General features: G+C 37.1%; 1 protein-coding gene across 1 annotated transcript in view; it reads left to right on the top strand.

Annotated features, from left to right (window-relative positions):
- LOC149072088 (uncharacterized) overlaps nucleotides 1-12,838 on the top strand; it is a 265,882-nt gene that overhangs the window by 117,956 nt on the left and 135,088 nt on the right. The gene's annotated exons all lie outside the window — the stretch shown is intronic.

The following is a 12,838-nucleotide window of genomic DNA, read 5'->3' on the forward strand; positions in this document are numbered from 1 at the left end:
CACTGTAACCGTAACTGTTAGAGTGACACTGTTGTTTTCCATATCATTCTTGAGCGCATACCTCAAAATACCTTATGCCAAAATTTCATTCAGTTTCTGTGAATGGTATGATAGTTAGGGGCCCATATGTCGGGATAGTTTTTTTATAATCACCCTGTATAATCAATCTATGTATCAACTTTTTTATTATGCATACAACAAAACTTTTTGTTCTATCTTTATTTTTTATATATTTTTATATTTTTATATATACATTTTTTCTAGCTTCACATAATGCAAATCATCTTTAGTAACCAATTCAAAGAAAAAAATACTGTATTTCATGTTACCGGGCATATGCGTATATATTTCGCAGTAATTTCATGTATCGTTCACCCTACTCACTGGGGGATACTCTGTAGCGATACTACACTGCTCAAAACAATTAGGGGAGCGCAAATCTCAATGATTTTTGTTTAACATTGTAACAGCGGAAGCCCGAGATAAAGCCAGTCTGGGTCCCCACTAAAATGGTTCGTACTCTTCCAACGAAAAAAAATTCAAGGACTATTCAAGCACTTTTCAAGGTAAAACTTAAAAATTCAAGGACTTTTTTTACAAAAGCATATTTTTAACATGAATAGGCGCATATTTAATTTTGATTAAAACTTTCAGAGATTACATTTCTACCTACTTTATTTCACATCATCTGTAATGAATAAAGGAGGCCACATACACATATATCACACAAAAACCACATATATCATACAAAACATATGACACATTGAATAACACAGTTCGTGCCTGTCAATTTCCTCATTGAAACGTAGTTTAGTCTCTAAATATTGCAATTAATTTCCTTTTAAAGACTAAAAAAAAGAACTCTTCTAAAGATAGAAAAAGATTAAATTATTTCTTTCATTAATTCTGGATTTATTTATTTCATTAATGCTGGAATAATTTCTTTCATTAATTCTGGAATTTTTTCATCAATTCTGGAATAATTTTTCATAACTTTTGGAATTGCTTTCATCAATTCTGGATTTGTTTCTTTCGCTAATGCTGAATTATTTTATTGATTCTAAAATTATTTCATTAATTCTGGAATTATTGCTTTATTAATTTTGGAATTATCTCTCATTAATTTTGGAATTATATTTCATTAATTCTGTAATTCTTTCTTTCATTAATTCTGTAATTCTTTCTTTCATTAATTCTGTAATTTTTTCCTTCATTAATTTTGGAATCATATCATCGATACTGAAATTATTTCTTTCATTTATTGTTTTAAACTCCTTTAAACAACTATGGATACCATTAGAAAATAACGGAGATGCGCCGACATTCAACGCGTCACGTGATCTTCCAAGTAATTATGTAGACCACTGACGTCATACCAGCGCCGGTACTAGAACGCGGGAGAGGGGGGGGGGCAACTGCAGAAGGACTTCTACTCTAGAAATAGGTTGGTTGTTGGGGGCCAGAGCGTGCCGACTGAGCTGAAGAAAAAAAACAACGATCGGAAGTTCATTTTGAACTCTAGCTTTTATTCCATAAAAGTTGCAAGGAAAAAAAACAAGATCATTTACGATCATAAAAGAAATAAATAAATAAAACGGCCGACAAATAACAACCGGCAATCTCAGGGAGAAAAAAAACAATCCCGACATAGACGAGGAAAAAAACCAGCCTACAGTACAAAGCCGAGCTCCCGTGAGGGTGAGAGCATGCCGCCAGCGATTTACATATTGCGTCGGGCCGAGCGGTTCCACGTGCACAGAGAATAAAAAGGGAAAAAACATTCCAACATAAGTTTTTGGCGCCGCATGAACCGATGTATCATTTCGCGTCGACAGAAACGTTTTACATAATCACACTACGCGTTTGTGTATTCCTACCGTGGCGCATCAGCTCACGGCCCTGCTATCAGCTACTCTGTCATCTGCATGCTCCGGTTTGAAGGGAAGCATCGAGCTCGATGAAGGGAAGTGAAAGAAAACAAAAATGAAGAGAAGATCGGTAAAACGAGTGGCGCACAACGCATTTGACTCCTCCAGAAACAGTCGGCCAATCACGCCCGACGTAAAACACTGCAGTGTGAGGCTTGTTGCGCTCTCTAGGAAAACAGTCGAACTTGTTTTCTTATTATTGGTGAGTGGACGGCGTATTACGCTGGGCGATTCACTTTGCACGCGGCACAAAAAACCTGCTCCTACGAAAACACGGCTTTATAATAATGGGGAAAAACGTGCTTTAAATCCAATTATCCAGGGTTATTGGCTACTAAGGCTTTTTCCCTGTGCTTTGCACTTTTTAAGGACGTCACTTACGAAGTAAAAAAAAAAAGTGGCGAAAACTATTTCGGAAAACACAAATTTTTCAAGGACTCTCACAGAATTCTTAAAATAAAATTCTTTTTCAAGGACTCTTATTTATTTTTCAAGGACTCTTATTTATTTTCAAGGCCTTGAAAATGAACTTTTTTTTTTCAAGGACTTTTCAAGGTTTTCAAGGACCGTACGAACCATGTAAAAGTACGCGAATTGGATCCCAGGTAATTGGTTGGGGCCCTGGATTTTATTTATTGGTAAAATGCATACTAATGAAAAATTTTCGTGGCTCTCACGGGGGGTATGTGTCCGACAAGCTTCCAGGTCGGGGGCAGCCATGGAAAAGTTGACAGGTATCATTTCGGGGGCACTGGATGAATCTCATTTATTTTTGTTGTTTAACATTGTAAAATGTGCAACATCGGTAGCCCGAGATAAAGCCATACTAAAAGTATGCGAATTGAGTCCCGGATAACTCGTTGGGGACCCTAAATTTTATTCGTTGGTAAAATGAATACAAATGAAAATTTTTCAAGGCCCTCCGTTAAATAGAATAAAAATAGAAAATAGAGGGAATATTTAAAATTATTATTTTCGGATGTATTTAAAATTGATAGTTTGGAGTATTTAAATTTGTTATTTTCGATTTAATTCTAAAGAGCTGTAGGTCTCCAGGTGCCGATAAAACAGGCTGCAGTAACCACTATGGTACAGCAAACAAATAATTGAATAATAGGAACGTAAATAAGAATGGTTGTCTATGGATGGTGGACATGTTTCTTAGGGGTTTAAAGTAAGTGGCGTCGTGTATATTATATGTCGATGAAAGAAGCTTTGTTCAAGCCGGTGGGAACAGTCTCCCAATTAAAAGAAATACAATCACAGACCTATGTAAGTAGATGGGGCAGTCGCCATTCAATAGGGAATCCCTTAGTTACGGTCAGAAAGCATCTGGTCGGTTGTATTCCGGGGGTGCCCTGGGCAAGTAGGTGTCTGAGAAGTTTTGTCTTGGAGAATAAGCGGTGAATCGTATAAAATAAAGGGGACCAACGAATGAAAGACAAATTTCAAGATTGAGAATAGATGACGGCCATTTAAGTAGAAATAGAATCACTTTATTTAAGGAATGCAATTAAAGTATAACAGAGGATCTAAAATATGCCGAGTATGTTAGTCATGAGAAGCTTCGATGAAAGAGAAAGATTGAGGAGGTTAAAGGTTAGGTAATGGCCGCTAGGGTTCTCGGGGTCTTGAACGGAGAGTCACAAGGACAAAGAAATTAGGGATGGATAGGCAATAGCCAATCTCATGAATAAACCTTCAAGAAACGAATAGAAACTTAGAGATGATGTATTAAATCAAATAAAATGGGTGGAGTTTCCAAGGGACTGGGACGTCCGTAATCAAACCTTAAAATAGCAGGAGAAAATCTGGATACCGAGTTAGAGAGAAAGGAAGATCTCGGAATCGACTTCCCGGCTGTTATGTGTTTCTAAGGTGCTAGAGAGGGGCCTCCCAATGAATGAACGTGTTGAGTGATGCATGGATTATATTCTCTCTCCTCATATGTGACATATAGTGTAGGTTCTCGTATTTAATTGTTTTGGGAGCCAACAGAAGTGTAATGAAAGACGGGGGGATGCTCGACAAGCCTTCATGTCGGGGCCCCCTGGAAAAGTTGACAGGTTTCATTTCGGCGTCGCTGGATGAATCTCACTGATTTTTATTGTTAAAAATTGTAAAATTTGCAACATCGGTAGCCCGAGATAAAGCCAGTCAGGGGCCCCACTAAAAGTATGCGAATTGGGTCCCGGGTAACTGGTTGGGTACCCTGGATATTATTCGTTGTGAAATTACAAATGAAAATTTTTCGTGGCCCTCACAGGAGCTTTGTCCGACAAGCTTCCAGGCAGCTGTGCCCCATGTAGTAGTTGACAGGTTTCATTTGGGGGCCCTGGATGTTTTTTTTTTTTTACACTTTATCCAGTGTGGGCCCCAGCTAAAATTCTGCGAATCGGGTCCAGGGTCCTTCACATTAGGGACCTGGAATTTATTTGCTGGTAAAATGAATACAAGTAAAAAATGTTTCGAGTTTCAAAAGGGCTCCAGTCTGGGGACTCTCATGAGGAAGTTTCGTGGGGGGGGGGGGGTACTTGATCAATCATATTTCCTTTGTGGCGTCACCGACGGCACGTGTAAGAAGAGAAAGCCACTTCTCCAGAGCAGAGCGATGATTGATGTACCCGCTCGAAGCGCCATCGCGTACGCACAATATGTTGTGTTTTGTCTGAGGTTTGGGTTTTTGAGGATGAGGTTGGTCACTATAGATTGCCAAATTACAATTTATTTACGAGATGCAGAGATTATAATAGTTCAGGCGGAATTTTCGTTTATACCCTTCAGTTTTTCGAACTTGATTCTATAGTAATGCAAACATAATTGATAGTTATTCAAGAGCCTACATTAAAATTTACCATCTTCAGCTTGTACAGATCACATTCATTCTCACAAACTCAATGTATTGAAGAACTTGGTTCACTTTTTAAAAATATCAAATATAGAGATGTTTTACTAATTGGTGATATAAATATTGACATCCTTAAAACTGATTCTGGTACCCACTCAGATTATCAGGACATGTTATCCAGTCATGGATTTAATTTTCAAAATAACAAGACCTCACTAACTCCTGTATTGATCATATTTTTATTCGTAACTCATAGGAAATTCAAATCAAGGAAATTTCTTCATCTACACTGCTCAAAACAATTAGGGGAGCACATGGTTTTAACAAAATTACGCAAAGATGTATACGTCAAAAACCAGAAAAAGAAGATAAGGGCAGAAATCGGGATGTTGCAGAAAGGTCTGTTTTACTGCCGTAACTGTGAAATTCGATTGCGCAGTATTTATTTTTGAGACAAGGTGTCTTGAGGATGTCTCAACAACGTGATTTACCGGAATCCATGGCATGGCGTGTTATAGGCAGACTGGAATCCGGGCAAACACAACGTAGTGTCGCGGACGCTGTTGAAGTCGCCAGAAGTATTGTTGCAAGGCTGTGGAATCGATTCCAAGAAACAGGAAATGTTAGACGTCGACCAGGGCAAGGTCGGCCACGCGCCACTACAGCAACTGATGACCGGTATATACGGTTAACAGCCCGTCGAAACAGAACAGAGAATGCTACGCAGCTACAAAGACGGTTGCTCTTGGCAACAGGACGAAGTGTGTCCAGCCAAACAGTACGTAATCGGCTTCATGAGGGAGGGCTTATGCACGTAGGCCAATGGTCTGCATTCCGTTGACCCCACGCCACCGTGCGGCCCGAAGAAGATGGGCTGCTGAACATCGAGATTGGGAGCAACATGATTGGAGCCAAGTGCTGTTTACAGACGAGTCCCGATTCAGTCTGGAGTGTGACACCCGACGTGTTCTGGTATGGAGGGACAGGGGCACTCGAAATAACCCCGCATTCGTTCGTGAAAGGTCACAATACAGACGAGCTGGTTGGACGTATGGGGTGGAATCAGCATAGGTGGACGTACGGACCTGCATATCATTCGGAATGGCACTTTGACGGCCCGAAGTTATGCAGACGAGATACTGCGACCTCATGTCATCCCTTACGCTGGAGCCATTGGAGATTCCTTTGTTTTCCAGGATGATAATGCCCGACCGCATAGAGCTCGTCTGGTGGAGAACATGTTTGAATCTGAAACAATACAGCGTATGGAATGGCCAGCGTGCTCTCCTGACCTGAATCCAATCATGCTCGGACGACGCATTGCTGCGCGACCAAGGCCGCCTGTTACTGTCCGAGACTTGCAGATTGCACTTCTTGAGGAGTAGAACAGTATTCCCCAAAGTCTGATCGATAACCTCATCGCATCCATGGCAAACAGGTGTGCAGCAGTCTTAGCTGTTCGAGGAGACCACACACGCTATTAAAACTCATGCATCATGTCTAAACAGTACTTTTTTTTATCGTTTACATGTAACCAAATTGTTGCCCTAAATCACCTTTTCATGTTTTTCCATATTTTCAAAGAATTAAAGCTTAATTCCAAATTTTTTTACGTCTTTTTTCTGTATTGCGCATTGATACGCGTGTACTATCCATTGTATGCCAATACGTGGCTGTCTCGCACGGTTTTCTTCACTTTTTTGCTTGCTCCCCTAATTGTTTTGAGCAGTGTATAATTACTACAGATTTGACCTATCATTATTAAATTTCTTGTAAACTCAAGTTTTCATTGATCCAAGAACTGATAATACTGACAGGAAACGCTTTAAAAAAAATTGACTTATCTGGAATCGCAACCTATCTTCAACATTATAACTTTGTTTTTACAAATGAAAATCCAGGATTGGTTTTTGATGAATTCATGATTAAACTTGAAACCATAATTAACAATCATACATCATACTTACAGATCAAACCGAAAAATAAAAAAAATGAACCTTGGATTACCTCTGAAACAGTTGACTTAACCAAGATCAAACAAAAAATACCCATTTGACATAATAGTCAAGAATGCTTACAAAAACGTCGCAACATATCTCAAAAAACAAATTAGAGCGACAAAAAAAAATTATTACTCAACTTGTTTTCGAATTGCTCTACATCATCCGAACGTTGGAAACTAATTAACAAAATACTTGGATATAATAAAAAAACTACAGTCTGCCTTCGGAAACTAATTTGCATGTACTGACTAATGATTTTAAAAACCATTTCATAAATATTACACAACAAACCCATGAATATGGAAATTTTGAGCAGTATGTTCCTCGCAGTGACAAATCAATTTTTCTGGCCCCCCACAGATCAAATTTAAGTCTACAAAATAGCAAAATCTCTTAAAGACACTGCATCTTGTTATGATACTTTGACTACTAAAATTCAAAAGCCTTCCTGAATGCATGTATTAATAATTGCATTGAAAGGGGTGAATTTCCTGAATCACTCAAATCAGCTATAGTTGTTCCTACTTTTAAAAATGGTAATCAGAATTACCTCAGCAACTATAGGCCCATCTCAATATTGTCACCTACCTCGAAAATAATTGAAACACTTATTAAAACTAGAGGATTTATTCTTTTTTAAATAATAATTTCTTCTCCAATAACCAAAATGGTTTTCTACCAAATAGAAATACTGAATCTGCGTTTTTAAACTTTTCTGAATATGTCTACAAGAATATTGACCAATCTAGAAAAACAATAGGTATCTTTCTGGACATAAGAAAAGCATTTGACAGCGTGAATCATGAAATCTTGCTCTCAAAATTGCATTCCTATGGAATTAGAGGAAATACTTTCAATTTTATCCAGTCACTAATTTTATCTCACTAATAGAACTCAAAAAGTTAAATGCAATAATTGTTTAAGTAAGGCCATGAAGATAATCAAAAGAGTCCCCCAAGGATCTAATTTAGGACCATTATTTATAATTTTTATCAATGATCTCTGTAATTTAAATATCAAGGGTAAAATCATCACGTTTGCAGATGATACTGTAATTCTTCATTCAGATGCAGTTCTACCGAACACTTATCAACAATATAAATACCGATCTGTTAAGAGTTCGTAATTGGTTTATTGCTAATGATCTCCATATCAATATTTCCAAAAGTAAATTGATCATCTTTTCCTTACACAATGTTTCACATATTGACTATGACATAAATTTCCATGAACCAAATTGTACTAGTAATAATTCATGTGATTGTCAACGTATAGAACAAATATCCTCTATAAAATACCTAGGTATTTATATTGATCAAAATCTAAAATGGATATCTCATAATGGATATCTCTCTGTAATCATTTAAAATCAAAACTTTTTATACAAATTCTTCAACCTGAACCATATGCAAACCGATCTTTCTTGTTAACGTATTATTATTCAATGTTTCATTCACACTTACTTTATGGTCTACCTCTCTGGGGAAGTGATTATGTCACCAATATTGCACCCATTATTTCTTTACAAAAAAAATTTTGGCAAGTAATTACATCACTCCAACAAATGAACTTTTTCTTCAATCAAACACCCTTCCTTTAAAACATCTATACTTTCACCGATCCATACTTATAATTTAAAAAAAAAAATTCTCTTTACCTCTTAACTCGTCAAGAACATCTAATAGACACAATTTTATTTACTCAATGCCTTTAGTTCATAAAACTATACTCAAAAAACATTTTAGCTTTCTCATTCCTAAATTTTTTAATAGCCTTCCAAATGATCTTATACAGCCCCCTCATTTTCAATTTTCAGAAAAATCCTCAAAAAACACTTGCTACGAATTTTCAATATTGAAAATTATTTCTGATTTCATCCTCAGATTCCCAAACACTCTCTGTTGTGTGTATCTTACTGTCTTTTCACCTCCCGCGGTCGAATTATTCATTAAAATACCCTTGCTGTCAACTGCTCTGCCAGTCCAATTCATACATAATCGTATGTTGATTTATAGTTTTTTTTATAATCACTAAAGCACCCCCCTGTGACCGTTGCATTTATATATATTTGTATTTTATGTATTATATGTGCGTGTAATCGCATTCCCTCTCGACCCCCTTCCTATTTTGATGTTTTTCTCATAATTTTTTGTTTTCAATCTCAAAAATCACTGCATAATGACTCTTTATTTTACACTGTATGATAATTGAAATGTTATTGAATTAACTTCATTGTAACAACCAGTATGGGACCTTGATGTCTCCTTGGTGGTTTTCACTAACCTAATGTATTGTTATCATTCATCTAACATATTAATAAAATTGAAAACAAATTAATAAAATTGAAAACAAATTAATAAAATTGAAAACAAATTAATAAAATTGAAAACAAATTAATAAAATTGAAAACAAATTAATAAAATTGAAAACAAATTAATAAAATTGAAAAAATTTAATTGAAATTGAAAAAATTGAAAACAAATTAATAAAATTGAAAAAATTTAATTGAAATTGAAAAAATTGAATTGAAATTGAAAAAATTGAATTGAAATTGAAAAAATTGAATTGAAATTGAAAAAATTGAATTGAAATTGAAAAAATTGAATTGAAATTGAAAAAATTGAATTGAAATTGAAAAAATTGAATTGAAATAAAGTCCGTCCCTTCGTTTAAGATAAAATGCATGTCTGTCTTGAATAGAAACTACACGCAACTGTCCAACAGACTCCCATAAATGATGACCTCGGAAAGTTTGATCATCAATTAAGGCATTTTACCTAAAAAGAAAGAGGGCGCATCGCAACGGAAACAACATGTGCAGTAGAACATCCACGCAAAAAAAAGAGACTTCATTTTTTGAATATGCTTACATTGGATGAACACAGGTGTCGGGAGATGATCGAAGAATTCAAAATTTTCAACGGCATGGTTAGAATGGGCCATGAATTATACACCGTCAATCGACTGCTTTTACAAGGGGACATTAGTATCGCTTGGTAAAATACAATACAGCTGCAACGTCCGTGATAACCTCGCAAAGATACAAATACATCACCAAAACAGGCAAAATCCACAACGAGGTGGTTGATAAAAAGATGCCCATAACAAATATGGATGTCATATACGGGGTGATTATAAAAAAACTATCCCGACATATGGGCCCCTATCATACCATTTACAGAAACTGAATGAAATTTTGGCATAAGGCATTTTGATGTATGCGCTCAAGAATGATATGGAAAACAACAGTGTCACTCAAACAGTTACGGTTACAGTGAGAAAATTTCGAAAATATCAAATGGCAACACCAAGTTTTTTGTATTGCAATGCGATCTCCATACTTAAAAACACTAAATAGCGTTGGAATGGCACCTGTAGCACGAAAATCCCCGGAGCTAGGCAAGGAAAAAGTAAAAAGGACTTTGCCGTGCACCAGAGCATTAATGTTCGTTTCATTCGTCACACCGTTTCTTCGGCTGAGTTCCCAGCCTGATTAGTCCTCCACAAGGTCATGTGGAAAATTTGTGAAACACAATGAAATGCTTTATTTTATGCTGCTTCTCTGTCCTTATTGGTTGTCCTCACTTTTAGCCTATCTACCGCCGGTGATTTTCATACTACAGTTGCCGTTCGAACGCTATTTAGGGTTTTTCACAATGGAGATCACATTTCAATACAAAAAACTTGGTGTTGCCATTTGATATTTTCGAAATTTTCTCACTGTAACCGTAACTGTTAGAGTGACACTGTTGTTTACCATATCATTCTTGAGCGCATACATCAAAATACCTTATGCCAAAATTTCATTCAGTTTCTGTGAATGGTATGATAGTTAGGGCCCATATGTCGGGATAGTTTTTTTATAATCACCCTGTATATACATACATGATAAAATATTATACAATGCAAATAAGGAATACTTATGGTTGTCTTATTCTAAGTACGGATAGCTTCTCGATTTACCCCAACATGTTTATCGTATTTCTTTTTAATCGTGTCAATCGTGTTACAATTTACTATACCTCCGGGGGTAAGCTATTCCATTTATTATCAACCATATTGAAGAAAAATTCCCTGTGGCACCATAACCTCGCATTGTCTTTTACCAATTGATGCTGATGTCCCCTTGTAAAAGCAGTCGATTGACGGTGTACTAATAATTCATGGCCCATCCTATCCATGCCATTGAAAGTTTTGAATTCTTCGACCATATCTCCTCGACACCTGCGTTCATCCAATGTAAACATATTCAAAAAATGAAGTCTCTCTTCATAGCTCAAGCCTTGTGTGCTAACAAGAGCATGTGTAGCTCTTCTCTCTGCACCCCCCCCCCCTCCAACCAAGTAATATATGTCCATTTGTGAGTATGATCTCCAAAACCTTATGGCATACTCCAGCGTGAGGCAAAGCAAGTCTCGAAAAAGCAGAAGTACGAGTTCAAGGGAATGCGAAGAGACAATTTTGAAATTGAAACCGAGCATTCTATTCGCTTTTTTAACCATGGTGGAAGAATGCCTTCTGGAAATCAAAGTAAACAACATCTGCATTTTTGCGCTCACCCAAAGCCTTAGTCACGTGATCATAGAAGATTAGAAGGTTTGTTACACATGACTTCCCCTTCCTGAACCATGCTGAACTTGCGACAATATATTATTCTTGTCTATCCACTTCACCAATTGCCTACTGATAATAATTTACAAAATTTTCGAGAGGGAGCTCGTCAAGGATGATAATTGAACGCAGCCTCTACTACCCTTTTTAAATATCGAACAACATCAGCAACCTTCCAATCTCTTGGGACGATACCCTCAGCAACACCACTACTATGCATCTTCCATATGCATCTTTCAGGATAGCTGTGCCCGCTGATGACGGCACAAAGTTACTGACAGACAGTTCTTTCTGGCCAATGGGTGTTGTGGTACGACGGTTTTACACACCGCGACGTAAGCTCACAAATGTTCAAGCAAACCCGGAAACGCAAAATGTAAAGATTGATCAGACAGCTCAAATGAATGCATGCCATGACCCAATAAGTCCAATGGCAATGGTATTAGAATGTACTACCAAAATGTGAATGGACTTAGATCGAAGTCACACGAGTTTTAAGGCGGATACACACTACACTGACGTGGCGTGTTACCACACGTTAATGCGTGTGATATAAAGTTCCACCAATGAGTCTTTTGTAGGTACGTTCACATTGTGCTGACGTGACGCGGTAAACTCTGTGATGATGAAATCTGGCGTAACACGCAAAAATCCGTGCACACTACTCTGACGTGACGTGGGACCACGTAGAAATTCGTGCGATATAAATTCCACCTATGAGCCTTCTGTAGGTACGTTCACACTGTGCTGACGCGTCGTGTGAATGTGCCGGTTCATGAAATCCGACGTAACACGCCTTATTACGTGTTACCAAAAAATCAGATCGTTCATATTTTCGTCAGTCGTGTGATGGCATGTGAAGACGTCATATTTGTTTTCCTCGTGCTTTTTGCTTCGTTCGTGTTTTGATCAATTTTGTTTTTTGTTCGCGTTTTGATTTATTCAAATTTTTTTCGTGTTTTCATTTAATTTGATTTTTGCTCGTGTGTTGATGATGGAAGAGCAACTGATCGAACACGTTCGGTCAAATTCTCTGCTCTATGACCCTACCCACTGAGAATACAGAAATCAAAATGCGAGATCAAGACGAGATCGGAGAAAAACATGAAGTTTCCGGTCAGTAAACAAATTATTTATTTAGTATTTAAAATTTAACAGGTGTATTTGAATATGAGATAAATAAACATATAGGCTACGTTACGGTAAATTTCATATATGCGGTTATTATACATAACTGATTATTATGTACTTTCTAATCGTCTTGGTGAGTTCGATAAATTGTCCTAAATTTAAATCACATTTACCGGTGATTGTGTGACGGAATTTCGCCAACACTTGGCGTTAAAAGTGACTACGCAGATTACGCGCGCCAAGCGACCGGAAGAAGAAAAAATATACAGTTGTTGCGAGTCAGTGTAAATAACATGTTGATGTTTTTTCGTGTGTGT

The sequence above is a fragment of the Pholcus phalangioides genome, unplaced genomic scaffold, assembly GCF_987345545.1.
Source record: "Pholcus phalangioides strain wild (caught in Gottingen) unplaced genomic scaffold, Ppha-v1.0 ptg000017l_1, whole genome shotgun sequence".
NCBI lineage: Eukaryota > Metazoa > Arthropoda > Arachnida > Araneae > Pholcidae > Pholcus > Pholcus phalangioides.